This window comes from Colobus angolensis, unplaced genomic scaffold (genome assembly GCF_000951035.1).
Source record: "Colobus angolensis palliatus isolate OR3802 unplaced genomic scaffold, Cang.pa_1.0 Scaffold82, whole genome shotgun sequence".
NCBI lineage: Eukaryota > Metazoa > Chordata > Mammalia > Primates > Cercopithecidae > Colobus > Colobus angolensis.
The window spans coordinates 6,746,258-6,763,256 of NW_012122043.1; positions in this window are offsets into that span (position 1 = coordinate 6,746,258).

Here is a 16,999-nt window from a genome sequence, read left to right on the forward strand (position 1 = left end):
CAGAACTGTAATGCAGGTTGGAGGCAGTGGAATTTCTTTCTTTCTTTTCTTTTCTTTTCTTTTTTTTTTTTTTAAGACAGAGTCTCAATCCATTGCCCCAGACTGGAGTGTGGCACGATCTCGGCTCACTGCAACCTCTGCCTCCGAGGGTTCAAAGAATTCTCCTGCCTCAGCCTCCCTGGTGGCTGGGATGATAAGCGCCCACCACCATGTGCAGCTATTTTTTTTTTGTATTTTTAGTAGAGACAGGGTTTCCCCATGTTGGCTAGCCTGGTCTCGAACCCCTGACCTCAGGTGATCCACCTGCTTTGGCCTCCCAAATTGCTGGGATTACCAGCGTGCGCCACTGCACCCAGCCACATTTCTTAAGTCATAGAACTGATATCCCATTCTGACTGCACTGAGGTTAGACAGCTGAGTAAAGTTTCCTCTGTTTCTTTCTCGTAGTGTACATTCTATCTGAGTTGTGCTTTCAAGATTCAAAGCACCTAACATACTTCATATCAACCCTATGAGTTTGGGAGGCACAGATTCTTTTTCTCACTTTACAGCTTAGGAAACTGAGGTCCAAAGAGATTAAATGACTTGCCTGCCCTGAGATGTGAATGCCAGGGCCCAGATGTGAAATTAAAATCCTATTTATTCTCTTTCATACCAGGGATTTACAAACTCTTCAGTAAAAGCAGGCCTGTTCTATATTATGTTTTATATATTAGAATTTGTATTACAAGACTTTCTCGGCCTCTGCCGTGTGCCCTGAGGACTTTCTGTAGTATTGAGCCTGGGCAATCCTTCCTAAAGCCAGACTTTACAATTGCAGGGCATCCTTTTCCAAAGCTGTTTGCACCAAGGAGAGTTTCAAACTCTGATTGCTTTTAAGATCTAAAGGAAATGAACCTCAGGTGTGGTAACGTTCCAGGTCTGAGACAGGTTTACTATAGGGACGAGGCTCTGGATCTTTTGCTCCCTGGAGAGTTGGTCACACTGTAGTCACATGAAGCCACTCCAGGCATCCACACATCCACGTAATATTTATTCATTGAGTACTGACTGTATCGATACCAAAATTCCACCCTACTTTTTTTTTTGAGATAGAGTCTTGCTGTGTTGTCCAGGCTGGAGTGCAGTGGTGCAATCTCTGCTCACCGCAATCTCTGCTGCCTCCTGGGTTCAAGTGATTCTCATGTCTCAGTCTCCTGAGTAGCTAGGACTACAGGCATGCACCACTACTAATTTTTTGTATTTTTAGTACAGACGAGGTTTCGCCATGTTGCCCAGGCTGGTCTCCATCTCTTGAGTTCAGGGAATCTGCCCTCCTCAGTCTCCCAAAGTGTTAGGATTACAGGTGTGAGTCACCATGCCTGGCCCCAACCTTCCTTTTAATCAGTTAATTGAATATAAGCACACTTTAAGAACAAATGTATAGGATGGGTATTTAATTCTGTTGTCCATGTTTTGGTAATTTAATTATTTTCCCAAAGATGTGTTACCTTTCGATAGACTTGAGGTTGGGGTTGACTAGCTGTCCCCAGTTTACCTGGTACTGAGGGATCCCTGGGTCATGGACTTTCAAAGCAAAAACTGGAGAGTCCCAGGCAAATGGGGATGGTTGGCTACCCTATGACCTATAACTTAAATCAGGCTGAAATTAAGAGGTCTCCTCTCTTCTAGGACCCTGTCTTCAGAACGCAGTTTCCTTCTGATAATTAGTTGACCTTAAATTAATTGTGGTTGCTCTTTATCCTCGAAGCATTTATGGTAAACAACCAGCCAATGAAAAGTGGGTTTCAAGGTTACTTGAAGTTCAGATGGCAATTTAAAACAAATGCTTCCTTCTATGCAGTTACAAATTGTACTAGGGTGAATAGTATACTCCCCATTCACGTCTGGTGGAATCTGCAAATGTGCTTATTTGGAAATAGGATCTTTGCAGATGTAATCAAACTTAATGTGGTCATACTGTATCAAGGTGGGCCTTACATCTAAGCTGACTATTGTCGATTTAAAAAGAGGGGAAATTTGGAGAAAGAGGCAGACGAACAGGAGAGAAAGCCATGTGAAGACTGAGGCAGAAACTGAAGTAGCAGATCTGTAAGCCAAGGGATGCCAATGATTGCTGGTGACCTCCTGAAACTCCAAGGGGCCAGGAAGGATCCTTCCTGAGCCTTTAGAAAGAGGATGGCCGTGCTGATGCCTTGACTGCAGACTGTTGTCCTCCAGAGCTGTGAGAGAATAAATGACTGCTGTTTTGTTACCAGAAGGGGGTCCTGATTCAGACCCCAAGAGAGGGTTCTTGGACCTCGGGCAAGAAAGAACTTGGTGTGAGTCATAGAGTAAAGTGAAAGCAAGTTTATTAAGAAAGCAGAGGGATAAAAGAATGGTTACTCCATAGGCAGAGCAGCCCTGAGAGCTGCTGGTTGGCTAGTTTTATGGCTATTTCTTGGTGATATGCTAAATAAGGGGTGGATTATTAATGAGTTTTCCAAAAAAGGGATGGGCAATCCCTGGAACTGAGGGTTCCTCAGTTCCTGGTAACTTCCCGATGTTGCCATGGCATTTGTAAACTGTTATGGCACTGGTGGGAGTGTCTCTTAGCATGTTAAAGCATTGTAAGCAGCATATAATGAGCAGTGAGGAAGACCGCAGGTCACTTCGGTCGCCATCTTGGTTTTGGTGGGGTTTGACCGGCTTCTTTACTGCAGCCTGTTTTATTAGCAAGTCTTTGTGACCTTTACCTTATGCTGACCTCCCTTCTCATCCTGACTTAGAATGCCTAACCTGGGAATGCAGCCTGATTGGCCTCAGCCTTATTTTACCCAGCTCCTATTCAAGATGGAGTTGCTCTGGCTCAAACACTTCTGACAGTTTGAAGGTCATTCCATTTACGGTGATTTGTTACGGCAGTACTAAGAAACAATACACAAATCAAGCCACTCCCTACCTTTTTTAAATGAAAAGTTGCTAAACAGACAACTTGTAGCTGTGTCTAATGAGAAAATGTGCCTTGATATATTTGTAGAGGTTTGTACATTCTTGGTTTCATGTTTTCTTTTCTTTTCTTTTTTTTTTTTTTTCTCTCTGTCACGCAGGCTGGAGTGCTGGCAACCTCCTGAAACCTGAAGAGGCCAGGAAGGATCCTTCCTGAGCCTTTAGAAAGAGGATGGCCCTGCTGATGCCTTGACTTCAGACTGCTGTCCTCCAGAGCTGTAAGAGAATAAATGACTTTTGTTTTGTTACCAGAGAGGGGTCCCCGATCCAGATAATTAGTTGATAGTTGATTAGTGGTGCGATCTTGGCTCACTGCAACCTGTGCCTCCCATGTTCAAGTGATTCTCCTACCTCAGCTTTCCTGAGTAGCTGAGATTACAGGCGGTGCCACCATGCCTGGCTAATTTTTGTATTTTTAGTAGAGGCGGGGTTTTGCCATGTTGTCCAGGCTGGTCTTGAACTCCTGACCTCAGGTGATCTGCCTGCCTTGGCCTCCCAAAGTGCTTTTAGTACATATTCCATTTTAATCTATACTCACTGCCTTTGTAAATCCAATACTCTCCATGACTGCAGCATGCCCTCTGTGGTACCTGCAGTATTATTTGTCAACTTGTCTCTTCTTATTGATCTTGGAATCTTTAAAGCCTAACAAAGTGTCTGATTAAGAATTTATTCTTAATAATGTTTGTTGAGTGAGTGGGCGATTATATGAATGTAGCCTTTTTCTTTCTTTGGAGAAGTCTACAGTCATTTAAGCATGATTTCAGTCTTGTCTTATCCATATAGGATAAATGACCTTTAATATTGACTTTTAGACATGAAGACTTGGAGTTAAGGTGCTCAGCTTTTCTGAAGTCAGAGGCCAGACCCCAGTCTGTTACATAGATTTTCTCAGTGCTGGTTGATGTGAAATTCCACTAGCTCAGCCCTAACTGCAGTAGAAAGACAACAACAGTTTGGGACTGTTTTAAGATGTGTGTGAGGTAGAGAGAACCTATTTTTCCTTTTGGCTTTAATTGCATCCATTTAGACTCTCATTAAGGTTTAAAAAGCAGCTTTGTTATTTTCAGGTACAGAGGATTCCAGTTCATCTTATTGCCATGATAGCTACTGAGTAACCATGTCATCCTGACCTTTATTAATTCGTTTTAGTCTTTATACCACACACTCCAACACAGCTCATTGGGTTGGGCAAACTTATTCACAGTCTTTCCACAGTCTGTGCTTTTGTCAGTCTCCTTAAATTCAGGATAAAGGAAATATTCATTGTCTAGGAAAGAAAGGAAAACAACAATAATAACAAAACAACCCAGAATTCAGGCATTCTGGTAGTCACTTCCTTAAAAGAAAACGGAAATTGTCTTCTATTTTTGACACCTAAAAAAAGTTTTGTCACATATTGCCCATGAAAGTAACTTAAACTCCATTAAAAAACCCAAAAAAGCAACAAAAGCACCACCTCCCCAAGCCTGTTTAATAGTATCTGTTGGGAGGTTTTCCTAAGGGTGGGGTGCAAGGGTGAGAACAGAGTAGTATCAGCCAGGAAGTTTTACTTTCTTTACCTGTGTATTGCTTGAATTTTCTAAAGCTAGTTTGTATTACTTCTGTGATCAGGAAAAGCAATAAACAGAAATTATATCCTTGAGGGTAAAAATGTTGGGAAGGAATAAGTGTGCTTTTAGAAAACAATTTCTGGAAAGCCTTATGCAATTTCAGGTAAGTTTCTGTTGCTAGGGGGTTGCTAAGGAACATCAAGTTCTTAATAGAATCCACTGAGCGGTGATCAATGGCTGCAAGAAAATGTCACACTCCTTTAATGGGTATGAGAACATTCTTTCCTTTTGATTGAAAGGGGTCCAGGCAAAGTTCAGGGTTACCATACAAGGAGGGTACTTTTGCTTTTGGAAAGCCAGTGAGAGAGGTTAGGTCCAACAGAAGTGGGAAACAGACCAGATACCCCGTGGAAGACCTGAGGCATGGAGTTTGGTGTGACACAGACACATCACATATTTCTAAGTCTCACTACTGCCCTGAAAGTTAAACAATCATGACACCATTGGCAGATAAAGAAGCTCAGAAATAATGTGCTTGCCCAGATCCTACAGTTATTAATTACAGGCCTGGGACTGAAACCCAAGTCTGTCTGGTGCCAAAGATTACGTTTTTTTCACCGTGCTAGTCCTCGTCTGAGAGAAATGGAGAATCACTGGGGGATGACTTCTGATAAAAATGGCCAAGGAGAGCTATTGCAGAAATGAACTAAGATATTCACACTCAGCAAGTGTTACCTTTTTGTCATTAATCGGTTCTGACATCTCAAAGTCAGGTTTAGCCTTGGAGCATTGGATTCAGGAAAGGATTAACTGTTGCAAATTAAAGAGATGTATTTGAATCTACATCTCTGTATAATAGGATTGGAATAAGTTCATGAGAGTTAAGAAATACTGATAAATGTATCAAATTAAAATTAGACATTTAAATAATTTCAGGCACTGCTGGAGAAGGAGAAAATTGTAGACTGTTTTAAATGCAGGTGAATTTTTTCGCATTACTTCTAATGGCTTCAGGAATTGGGTTAGTGACAAGGATCTGGGTCAGAGTCTACTCTTTACTTCAAATCCCCATATTCTGCGAAGGCTTGGCTTGCCTGACCAGGACACCAATCAAAAGTCTGAGGACAGGGAATTGTATTGGAGAGGGGAGGAATTCTCCCTAAAGGCAACACTAGAAAAAGCCAAGATTTACATGATGGGATGATCACGTGTTTAAACTCTATGCATAAATGTTGAGAGACTGTATTGAAGTATCAAATCTAGATGTGGTAACTCATACCTGTAATCCCAACACTCTGAGATGCTGAGGCAGGAGGATGACTTGAGGCCAGGAGTTTGAGATCAGTCTAGGAAATGCAGTGAGACCCTGTCTCTACAAAAAAAATTAAAAATAAAAAAAATTAGCCAGGTGTGGTGGCACATGCCTATAGTCCTATTGTATTAGTCCATTCTTGCATTGCTGTAAAGAACAACCTAAGACTGGGTAATTTGTAAAGAAAAGAGGTTTAATTGACTCATAGTTCCACAGGCTGTACAGGAAGCATGGCTTGGGAGGCCTCAGGAAACTTACACTCATGGCAGAAGACAAAGGGGAAGCAAGCAATGTCTTACATAGTGGGAGCAGGGCGAAGAGAGTGAGGGGGAGGTGTCACACACTTTCAAGCAACCAGAACTTGTGAGAATTCTATCATGAGACAGCACTAGGGGCATGGTGCTAAACCATGAGAAACCAATTCCATGATCCAATCATCTCCCACTATGCCCTACCTCCAACACTAGGAATTACAATTCAACATGACATTTGGGTGGGGACACAGAGCCAATTCTACCTCATGGCATATTATTCCATCCTGGCACCTCCCAAATCTCATGTCCTTCTCCCATTGCAAAATACAATCATCCCTTCTAAACAGTCCCCCAAAGTTTTAACTCATTTCAGCATTAACTCAAAAGTTCACAGTCCAAAGTCTCATCTGAGACAAAGCAAGTCTCTTCTGCCTATGAGCCTGTAAAATAAAAACAATGGGTATACAAGCATCGGGTAAATACTCCCATTCCAAAAGAAAATAATTGGTCAAAACAAAGGGGCTACAGGGCCCATGCAAGTCTGAAACCCAGCAAGGCAGTTGTTAAATTTCAAAGCTCCAAAATAATCTCCTTTGACTCTATGTCTCGTATCCTGACCACATTGATACAAGGGGTGGGCTGTGAGGCCTTGGGTAGCTCTGCCCCTGTGGCTCTGCAAGGTGCAGCCCCAGGGCAGTTTTCATGGACTGGCGTTGAGTGTCTGCAGCTTTTCTAGGCACACAGTGCAAGCTGTAGGAGGATCTACCATTTTGGGGTCTGAAGGATGGTGGCCCTCTCCTCACAATTCCACTAGGCAGTGCCCCACTGGGGACTCTGTGGGGGGACTACACCTCACATTTTCCATTCACACTACCCTAGTAGAGGTTCTCCATGAGGGCTCCACCCCTGCAGCATACTTCTGCCTGGAGTCAAGTGTTTTTATATATTCTCTGAAATCTAGGCAGAGGCTCCCAAGCATGAACTCTTGCCCTCTACACACTTGTAGGCTTAACACCACTTGGAAGTCACAAAGGCTTGCAACTTGCACCCTCTGGAGCAGCGGCCTGAGACATAGCTGGAGCCCTTTTAGCCATGGCTGGAGCTGGAGTGGCTGGAACACAGGGAGCAGTGTCCTGAGATTGCACAGGGCAGCAGGGTCATGGGCCTTGCCCACGAAACCATTCTTTCCTCTTAGTGCTCTGGGTCTGTGATGGGAGGGGCTGCTGTGAAGATCTCTGAAATACCTTCCAAGCGTTTTCACCATTGTCTTGGCTATTAACATTTGGCTACTCTTTATTTTTGCAAATTTCTGCAGCCAGCTTGAATTCCTCCACAGAAAATGGGGTTTTCTTTTCTACCATGTGTCCAGGCTGCAAATTTTCCAGTATTTTATATTCTGCTTCCCATTTAAATTTAAGCTCCAGTTTCAGATCATCTCTTTGCTCATACATATAAGCATGAGCTTAAATGCTCTGCTGCTTAAAAGTTTCTTCCTCCAGATACCCTAAATCATCTCTCTCAAGTTCAAAATTCCACAGATCTCTAGGGCAGGGACACAACACCTCCAACCTCTTTGGTAACTCCTAACAAAGGTGACGTTTGCTCCAGTTCCTAGTAAGTTCCGCATCTTCATCTGAGACCTCCTCAGCTTGGACTTCATTGTCCATATCACTATCAGCATTTGGTCACAACAATTTAACAAGTCTCTAGGAAGTTCCAAACTTTCCCTTATCTTCCTGCCTTCTGAGCCCTCCACACTCTTCCTGTTACCCAGTTCCAAAGTCTCGTTCACATTTTCAGGTATCTTTACAGCAATGCCTCACTTTTGGTTCCAATTTTCTGTATTAGTTCATTGTCACATTGCTATAAAGAGACTGGCTAATTTGTACAGAAAAAAGGTTTAATTGACTCACAGTTCCACAGGCTGTACAGGAAGCGTGGCTAGGGAGGCCTCAGGAAAGTTACAATCATGGCAGAAGAAAAAGAAGAAGCAAGCATGTCTCACATGTCAGGGGCAGGAGGAAGAGAGAAGGGGGAGCTGCTGTACACTTTTGAACAACCAGATCTTGAGACAGCACTAAGGAGATGGTGCTAAACTATCAGAAACAGCCCCCATGATCCAATCACCTCCTACCAGGCCTCACTTTCAACACTGGAGATTACAACTGGACACAAATCCAAAGCATATCACCTAGTTGCTTGGGAGGCTGAGGTGGGAGGATTGCAGGAGCCCAGAAGTTTGAGGCTGTAGTGAGCCATGATTGCACCAGTGCACTCCAGCTTGGGTGACAGAGTGAGACCCTGTTTCAAAAAAAAAAAAAAAGAAAAAGAAAACAAAGAAATATTAAGAGTACAGGAGCTGAGCATGAGATCAAGGTCATAAGAAGCTAAGACAGTTAGAGTGAGTGCTGTGATGATCATAGCATGCCCCTACCTTTCCTCATTTTGCTGATGTGCATGTCCTCTTGAACTGAGCAGGTTTAATGGAAAAATGCAAGGAAGGATAGTCCCAGTGGTTCTTAATCTGGGGTCCTGGACTGGCTTCATGGAAGGACTCCATGGGCAACTCCTGTAATTGTCTGCAGTATTTTGTGTACATGCATCCACTTCATTTTTTTAAAATTTTCTGCTCTGGCTCTTACTTGTTGGCTACTGTTGCCTACAAGACCTCACAGCTTCCCTGGCTGGTGGTTTTCATTATGTTGGGCATATGTGCATGCCAAGGGTGCTGCCTCCAGGTGTCTCTAAAGCTGATGGCTTTTTGTGAGTCAAGAGTGGAACTGGTTCAGAAAAGAGGTAAAGAGAAGGGCCTTTCCCCCACTCATGCTTTGTGTATGCTTTGTCATGTCACCTCTCAATGCTCTGTTCTGCTCAGAGACTCATAGTGTTCTTTCATGAAAGTAGTTCCTTCAGCACCCAGCCCAAACCCTCTAAACACAGGGCCGCAAACCTAGTTCAAAAGCCACAGGCTGAAGAAAGGAACTGCTACTCCTCCGTATTTATCTGCTATGATGACCCTTCTCTCCAAACTAAAACCTTCCTTTTATAACCTCAATACTATGCACATTAGTTTCTTTTTTGGGTATTTTTGTATATTTTTAATTGACAAAATTGTATATATTAATGGGGTAGAGCATAATTTTTTGGAAACACGTAGGCATGGGAGAATGGCTTGTATTAGTTTTCTATTGCTGCTGTAATAAATTATCACAAACTCAAAGGCTTAAAACAATACACATTTATTTATTTATTATTTTACTTTTTTTTTTTTTTTAGACAGAATCTTGCTCTGTTGCCCAGGCTGGGGTGCGATGGTCCAAACACAGCCCACTGCAGCCTTAACCTCCCAGACCTAAGAGATCTTCCTATTTCAACTTCCCGGGTAGCTGGGACTACAGGCATGCACCACCACACCTGGTCAATTAAAAAAATTGTTTTTGGTAGAGATGAGGTCTCCTTATGTTGCCCAGGCTGGTCTCGAACTCCTGGGCTCAAGCAACCATCCCTCCTTGGCCTCTCAAAGTGCCGGGATTACAGGGGTGAGCCATTGCATCTAGCCGCAAATTTATTATAGAATTTATATAGAAAGATTCCAAAATGGATCTCGCTGGTTAAGATCAGGTGTTGGGAGGGCTGCTTTTCCTCTGGAGGCCCTAGGGGAGTATCTGTTGATCTGTTTTCTTGCCTTTTTCATACTCTTAGAGGCCACTGGCATTCCTTACCTTGTGGTCCTCTTCCATCTCCAAAGCCAGAGTAATCCAAATTCATGTTTCTCACATCACATCATCTTGACCCCGACCCTTTGGCCACTTTATTTCACATTAAAGAACCTGGCGATTACATTGGACACACTCAGGGGCTGCTACCAGATAATCCAGGACAATCTCTCCATTTTAGGGTCAGCTGATGAGTAACTATAATTTCCCCTTGCCGTGTAATGTGACCTATTCCAAGGTTTGGGGTATTAGGACATGAACATCTTCGTGAGAAGGGCTACTATCTGCCTATCATCCTATACAAACATAATTCTAGGTACAAACAATCCAAATGGCAGGCACTATTATCTACATCAGGAATCTGGCCAACTCAGCCAGCCAATATTCCCTGCTATGGTCATAGCTATTATTATTACATTGAAGGTGCACTTACATAGGGAAGTATTGTTTTGTCTGTTCCTCTCTCTCCTGGTGAGAGCACTTTCCTTCCAGTGTGTGGGTGGGCTTGAGATCCTATGGTTAGAGGACTCAGGGCCAGGAGCTAACAATCATTGACTCAGGTCAACGTCAATGGATCTGGTCTGAGAACCTGACCCAGGCCAGCCTGCTCAGCACATCTAAAAGTTCCTGGGACTTCTCACACTGCACCTGTAAAGGTGGAGTATGTCTCTGATGATGGGAGACCCAAGATGTCACCCGTGGCAGGTGCTGGCCACCATACTTCCAGCCACATGGGGAAAGCCAGCTCAGGCCGAGAGGAAATGAGGCTGGAAAGCAGAGACGAGGCTGAGATGGGAGAAGGATGAGAAAGACACGCACCCTTAGAGTCCAAGCTCTGGTAGCTTCAGCTGCTTTGCATCCTGACCATCCCGTGCTGGTGTTCATTAACCTCTCCTTCCACCGCATCAACTGACACGGTGTTCTTCCAATAACTTATCCCTTTTGTCTAAGCTAGTGGGTTTTTGTAGCTAATGGGTAAAATAATCTTCACTAATATTACTTATTGTAGAAGTAAAGACAAAAAGTGTAAAAGGAACCTAGAGTTAATAAGAAAAAGTATCTGTTATAAGGAGGAGGAAAAACCTGCAACAACAACAACAACAGAAAGACATTTTGAGTGTGAAAAAGAGAAGAAAGAGACATGAGGAATCAAAGCGTAGAAATGTTAAAATGGGAAAATGAGTTCCTCCCTTCGCAGGTCTTCAAGTAGAGGCCGATAGAAAGATAGTTTGTGGGCCAGGTGCGGTGACTCATGCCTGTAATCCTAGCACTTTGGGAGGCTGAGGCGGGCAGATCACGAGGTCAGGAGTTCAAGACCAGCCTGACCAACATGGTGAAACCCTGTCTCTACTAAAAATACAAAAATTAGCTGGGCATGGTGGCACATGCCTATAATCCCAGCTACTCAGGAAGCTGAGGCAGAATTGATTGAACCTGGGAGGCAAAGGTTGCAGTGAGCTGAGATTGCACTACTACACTCCAGCCTGTGTGACAGACCAAGACTCTGTGTCTAAAAAAGAAAAAAGAAAAAAAGAAAGGTAATTTGTGCATTTGGATGATGACGTTTCAGATCGTTGATGCATCTGAAATTCTATGACTAGGATACTCCAGTGCTCTAGTTTTCTACCTCCCTTTCTCTCTTTCCCTACAACTTTCACTCTCTAGCTTTCAATTCATGGAGAGAAATCCAAAAGCTAAATAAAAATCACAGACCAGAGGGGAAGAAAACTCTGTTAGATGGTGATGACCTATGGGACTGTCCTCACTGTAGTTTCAGAAAGTAGTTTCTAGGACCTGCCTCCCAAATTGGGAAAGGTTTTGTAGGATGAAGGATATTGCGTGTGGCTTCCTGCACATGAGGGTATATCTCACTTGTTGTGGTGCCTCAATGCTCATCTTCAGAATTGTAAGCTGGAGAGGAGAGAGTTAAGTTATAGTCCCCGAAATGAGAGAAATTAAATAATTCATTGAACAGAGAACTGGTAGAATGGGCACTGGCTATAGGAAATTTAGAGGAGACGTAACCAGAGTTTTCATGACAGGGCTGGAAGAGAGGTGCAGGAGTGACAGGTCACAGGAAGAAATGCATTCAGGCACCTTTTCCCAGCTTGAGGCAGGGCAGGTATAGATGGATGTTTTGTAGTTGGGAAGATGTAGGAGTGGAAAGCTGGGGTACCGGTGGCGAAGGCAGTGTTCTGGGCAAAAGAGTGACATGACAAAGTTGTGTGAAGATTTCGCTGGGACAAGGACAGGGTAGCAAATGATACAGTTGAAAACAATTTGCCAGAAAGCCATTTGGGAGAAAGCAAAATGGCCAATGGAAAGCAAATTGGTTGAGGCAATAGTTTGGTCCATAAAGAACATCCATAATATTTTGAGTATTAGTAATTTTCATGCACCAATGGTTGCATGGTTTTGCGATCATTTGCAAGTTTTTTCAGAATTATTTTTGCATTTGAATTACTTAAAATTTCTAATTAACATCCAGTGAAGTTTCTTGGCCAAGATGAGCTGGAGCTGGGGGAAAGACAGGTGACCTAGAACTTTTGGTTCAAGAAGTTGTAGCATCTGAACTTGGGGAGAAAAATGTGATTAAGTTCCAGAGTTAGGTCAGGAGCTATAGCCTGTGAGCTTGGAAAAGAGGATGCAGTCTGGATGTTGGAAAGAGGCCGATTTGAACCTGAAACGCGAGGTCAAGAACAACTTTAGAGCACAGGTCATCTGGGCTGTGGTCCAAAGGTGAAATGGTCATGGTGGAGTATTTCCAAATCAAGGCTTTTGTAAGCCTTAAATTCCACCCTTACGAGTAACAACTCTGAGTCATAAGGTAGTGGAGAGAATGCCTGGCAATACTGAAATCCAAGTTCAATACGTGCATTACTCTGTTTTTGCACTGCTATAAAGACATATGTGAGATGGGGCAATTTACTTGAAAGACAGGTTTAATTGATTCACAGTTCTGTGAACTGTACAGACTTCTGCTTCTGGGGAAGCCTCAGGAAACTTAAATCCTGGTGGAAGGTGAAGGGGAAGTAGGCGCGTCTTACCTGGCTGGAGCAGGAGGGAGAGAGAGAGAAGGGGGAGGTGCTACACACTTTCAACCAGCCAGATCTCATGGGAATTCTATCATGAGACAGCTCTAGAGGGATGGGGCTAAACCATTAGAAACTACCCTCTTGATCCAATCACCTCCCACCAGGCCCCACCTCCAACACTGGGGACAGAAATTCAACACGAGGTTTGGGTGGGGACACAGAACCAAACCATGTCAGCACAGGCTCCCAGAGGTCTCCTCTGCTGTCTTTCCACTCTTTGGAAAAATATCAGGGGCTGATGGAAGGCTTTGAAACCAAAACGGACCTACCAGGGGAAACCTCATATGAATAGGAAGAGCTGGCAGGGGCTGTACTGCCCACAATAACGTCCTCTCTTGCTAGAGAAAATTCCTTCTCCTGTTCAGCTGACCCCATTGCAGGAACTTCTGCCCTCTTTGGATGTCATTGGTTGCCACTATAAACTGAGCATGTCAGCACGTAGAGAGAGGCCTTTCTTTTGATGTTTGATCGCCTTATGATTTGATTTATTTGGATTCTATAACTTTTTTTTTTTTTGTCGAGATGGAGTCTCACGTTGTCTCCCAGGCTGGAGTACAGTGGTGCTATCTTGGCTCACTGCAATCTCTGCCTTCCAAGTCCAAGCGATTCTCCTGCCTTAGTGTCCCGAGTAGCTGGGACTACAGGCGCCCGCCACCACGCCCGGCTAAGTTTTTGTATTTTTAGTAGAGACGGGATTTCACCGTGTTAGCCAGGATGGTCTTGATATCCTGACCTTGTGATCCGCTCGCCTTGGCCTTCCAGAGTGCTGGGATTATAGGCGTGAGCCACTGTGCCTGGTCAGATTCTATAACTTCTAACTGAACCCTTTCATCCCACCTTCCCCAGGGTTGTGTGAAACGTGCAGACATCACAGAGTCTCTGAGAACTATTCTGTGGTGATGGCTTTCTCATTGAAAACCTGAGGACCAGAGCCTGTGGCATGGTTGAATGCCTTACAAGAGTGTTTTCTAATTGAAAAAAGTCATAATGCTCATGCCAACAATTTAGACAACTAAGAGATATAAAATGAAGATAAAATTCTTCTTCCTATCTTAGGACCTCAATTTTTTCCCCTGGGGGACTCCTGTCATTTTCCAGGGGGCAGGCTATGACCCGTGTATCGTTCCAGAAATGTCCATGTCTGTATTTATTTTTGAACTAAACCAATTCATTTCAATCAGTTGTCATTATTTTCCTCTGGTAACTCTGTCTTGAAACCAGGCTGCAGTACCCATGACAAATGCCACGTTCTCTAAAACGAGAAGAGCTGGCAGGGCATAGTGGCTCATGCCTGTAATCCCAGCACTTTGGGAGGCTGAGGCAGGTGGATCACGAAGTCAGGAGTTCGAGACCACCCTGGCCAACACAGTGAAACCCTGTCTCTACTAAAAATACAAAAAATTAGCCAGGCATGGTGGCAGGCTCTGTAATCCCAGCTACTCAGGAGGCTGAGGCAAGAGAATTGCTTGAACCTGGGAGGAAGAGGTTGCAGTGAGCTGAGATGGTGCCACTGCACTCCAGTCCTGGGCGACAGTGTGAGATTCCGTGACAACAACAACAACAACAGAAAAGCCTTTGGCAGACCATCCTTGCCAGGCACCTTCTTGAAAATCCCATTCTTCCTGTTTTGGGTTGATCTTGTCTCTGAATCTGTTACCTTCTCTCATCCCGATGGTGACAGCTGATATTGCTGCTGATGGCCAAACCACAATACTACATTTCAAAGTGTTAGCAGTTCATTTTCTCCAGCCATAGGCTTGTCTGGGGGACTTAGCCTCTCTTCCTGGGGTGGATTCCTGGTTGGTTGAGGACTTGGTCTTATACAGATGGAGGTCTTCATTTCTTGGGGGCACACAGTTGGCTGCAGGGGTAAGGAAGCAAAGCAAAGCCCACGTGGCAGGAGGCCACGAGGCACCTCTAGCAAGGTGGCAGCTCCCTGCTCCAGGGCCGCCGGGTTAACAACTGAGAATGTTACCCAGCGGCAAGGGAGAGCTGGCTTCCAGCACATTTTCGAGGGCATCATGGTATCTTACGTTGCCGATGGCTGTTTCTGTTCGAAGGTATTATTAGACTGTCACGCACATGGAAATAGCATCGTGCTGGCAACGTCACATACTGATGCCCGATCCGGGATGTGCACCGAGAGGCCTCATTTCATTCCCTTCCTGGGAGGCAGGTGCCACCACTGCCGTGGTCCTCGCTCTGCAAAAATTCTTCCTCGTGTGGATGTTTCTAACTGTCTGCCTTCCCTGCCAGTAAATGTACAGCTTGTCGGAGAAGACTGTCACGTTAGGGAGCAGTTTGCTTCACGAGCTTTGTTATTTTTCTATGACAGCTGTCCACATAAAGATTAAAATCCTGAGAAAGCTTGAGTGTCGCCCCCTCTACCCCCAGAGAAACCTGGCCCACCAAATGCTAGAACATGCAACGGTTTGCTGAGTTTCCTCCTTACTCTGGAAGTCCGCTTTAAACGGTGCGTCCCGAGGGGAGCCCAGTCGGTGTATTTATACACGAGGATGCCTAGAAAGCCACGTCTTCACAGTATTTCATATATTTACAGAAAACAAACATATGGCTCAGCAGTGTGTTGAATATATTTTACATATCTATAGCTGCATATTTCTACCTTTCTGTGTGTATCTAAACCCACAGATTATTAAAGTGGAAACAGGTGGTAGAGATCATCCTGTAACTAGTAGATTTCCGTGCTACAATTCACTTTTAGGTGAGGAAAATGAAAACCTACAGAGAGTAAATGACTTGCCCAAGGAGGCAAAGCTATTATAGTTGGTGACGGAGTCAGGCTAGAAAGCAGGGGACTGCTTTTTCCTGGTTCCTGCTTCACCCCAACAGGAACAATTCCTGCTTCTCTCTGTCCTCTCTGTGCCTCCAAAGACTAACTCCTTGAGTCGCATCTCCTGGGCTCCCCTTCCCGTTGGCTTCTGGTTGGGTTTGGCCAATGAAAGGCACTGGTGTAAGGTGGAGGGGAGGTAGAGAGAGAGGTTGGGGTGTTTCTGCCCACCACCCCCTGCTTTGAAATCCCACCTCTGACAGTAGCTCTGCCCTTCATGACGACAGCTTTCTCCTCCAGGTTCCAGCTCTCACCTGTCTTTCCTTGTTCCTTTGGTCCTAGGGAAGGTGGCACTGCCTACTGTGAGAAGTCTTGGGGTTCCCCACTATCTCCTGTGTGGTCCCCCAGCCCTACCCATGTATCCGTAAAGAATCCTTTCTCTAGAGTCTCTTTCCTTTGGACGATTTCCTGGTTGGTCCCTGACAGATGTGCCTGGTGTCCTGAAGGCTCTTCTCACTCCCCTGTGCTGCCTTGTGGCTATGTCTGCAATCAGTCTGCACAGCCTGCACAGCACATGGGGCTAGCAGGCCTTTGGCAAACACTTGTAGAAAGAGTAAATGAGTGCCTGCAGGAAAGAAGAGAAGTGCCCAAAAGAGGAACATGACCTAATATTTGAGCAAAATGTACCCATTTTGAAGATTTTCTAGAGTAGGAAAATAATGTTAAGAAGTAAAACTATTGATACAGAGGAGTTCAGAGAAGGTACAAGGATGGTACAAGGAAAAAAACAATGTGGCCTAACAGAGCTATAACCTCATTCGTGCTCCCAACTAGAGAAGCACAGCTGGCAGATGACGTGTCTGTGAAAGCAAATCAGACATTGCCCTTTTGAGCACGGCGAACCACAAGCCACAACAGGAAGAAATCTGCCAGGCCTTAGAGATCTTCTCATTCTGCTTCCTCATCTTACAGAAGAGTGGTATGTGGTCTAGGAGAGTGGGAAACTGGATGATGATCCCTAAAGGTCCACACCTCTGTCCCTGGCACCTGTGAGTATGTCCCCAGTGTGGCAAAAGTGACTGCAGAGGGGGTTCAGCTGAGGATTTTGAGATGGGAGATTATATCCTGGGTTATCTGGAAGGCTCAACGTAATCACAAGGGTCTTTATAAGAGGCAGGAGGTCAGACTGAGTAGTAGGAGCTGAGATTATGGAAGAAGAGGTTGCGGTGATGCAAGGAAGGGGCCGCAAGCCAGGGATGCAGGTGGTTCCTGGAACTGGAAAAGGCCAGG